This window comes from Cebus imitator, unplaced genomic scaffold (assembly GCF_001604975.1).
Source record: "Cebus imitator isolate Cc_AM_T3 unplaced genomic scaffold, Cebus_imitator-1.0 Scaffold0, whole genome shotgun sequence".
NCBI classification, from domain to species: domain Eukaryota; kingdom Metazoa; phylum Chordata; class Mammalia; order Primates; family Cebidae; genus Cebus; species Cebus imitator.
The window spans coordinates 4729935-4731531 of NW_016107315.1; the positions used below are offsets into that span (position 1 = coordinate 4729935).

At 43.9% G+C, this 1597-nt stretch overlaps 1 protein-coding gene across 1 annotated transcript in view; it reads left to right on the top strand.

The window, feature by feature from the left end:
• RHOA (ras homolog family member A) overlaps positions 1-1597 on the top strand; it is a 59954-nt gene that overhangs the window by 8583 nt on the left and 49774 nt on the right. The window lies entirely within an intron of this gene.

The following is a 1597-nucleotide window of genomic DNA, read 5'->3' on the forward strand; positions in this document are numbered from 1 at the left end:
AAAACTCTGTCTCCCAGGCTGGAGTGCCAACTCACTGCAACCTCCCCCTTCTGAGTTCAAGCAATTCTTGTGGCTTAACTTCTTGAGTAGCTCTATTACACGTGCCCAAGCTAATATTTGTATATTAGTAGAGACGGAGTTTTACCATGTTGGCCAGGCTGGTCTCAAAACTCCTGACCTTAGGCGATCCACCTGCCTCAGCCTCCCTAGAGTGCTGGGATTATGGGTGTGAGCTACTGCTCCTGGCCAAGATTTTTAACCTCTGAAGCTTATAGCTGCTCTAAATCACAAGGACTCAATTCCATTATTTAAAAAAATTGCTTCTTTTGACTTCAGGTACATGGTTGAACATTCTAACTTTTGTTATCTGCACATTTGTATTTTACTGTATTCTCATGGCTCTTGTATCCTACTCTATGTTGCAGATGAGTTGTGATTCTCTGGTGTCTTTTCTGTGGATCTAGAGATCACATGTTCTACTACCAGGGTACCTTTTTGTAACTGTTTGTTGTTGGGGATATAGGCTTTCAGAGGTTAAGGAAGTACATTTAAGATAGATATTTAATGTTGTAACACTTTGTTAATGCTTTTTTCTACAAGATAATTTTATTTGCTATGGCAACTTTGTTGAAAATAACCTTGTTCACAGGGTGTATGTGTGTGGAAAAGTTCTTTTCTGGATGAAATCTCTTGTTTAACTTTCCCAGTTATTCATAGTGAAACTCTGTTTATCTTTTGAAGATGTTAAGTTCAGAAAAGGAAGGCAGGATGTGTGCGGTGGCTCAAGCCTGTCATCCCAGCACTTTGGGAGGCTTAAGGTGGGTGGATCACCTGAGGCCAGGAGTTCGAAACCAGTCTGGCCAATACAGTGAAATTCGGTCTCTACTAAAAATTCAAAAATTAGCTGAGTGTGGTACCCAGCGCCTGTAATCCCAGCTACTCAGGAGGCTGAAGCAGGAGAATCGCTCAAACTTGGGAGGCGGAGGTTGCTGTGATCTGAGATCGCTGTACTTCAGTCTGTGACAGAGCAAAAGGCCATCTCATGGAAGGAAGGAGGGAGGGAGGGAAGGGAGAAGGAAGGGGAAAAGGAAGGGAGGAAGGGAAGAAAGGGAGGAAGGAAGGGAAGGCAATAGAGTATCTTATTTAAGAGCATGGATTCTGGAGAGACTGACAGTTAAATACTAGCTCTGACACTTGATGGCCTGAGACCCTTGACTGTAATATGACCCCTTTGCAATTCAGTTTTTTCTTCTGTAGAAAGGGAATAGTAAGGGAGCTCTTTGAGAGTTCAGCGAGAGAGAAGCACTTAGCTCAAGTGCTACACAAGAAGCCCTTCAACTAACTTTGGTTTTGGTTTATTTATTTATTTTTTTGAGATGGGGTTTTGCTCTTGTTGCCCAGGCTGGAGTGCAGTGGCCTGAGCTTGGCACGCTGCAACCTCTGCCTCCCAAGTTCAAGCGAAGCTCCTATCTCAGCCTTCCAAGTAGCTGGGATTACAGGCGCCCACCACTACACCTGGCAAATTTTTGTATTTTTAGTAGAGACGGGGTTTCACCATGTTGGCCAAACTGGTCTCGAACTCCTGACCTCAGGTGAT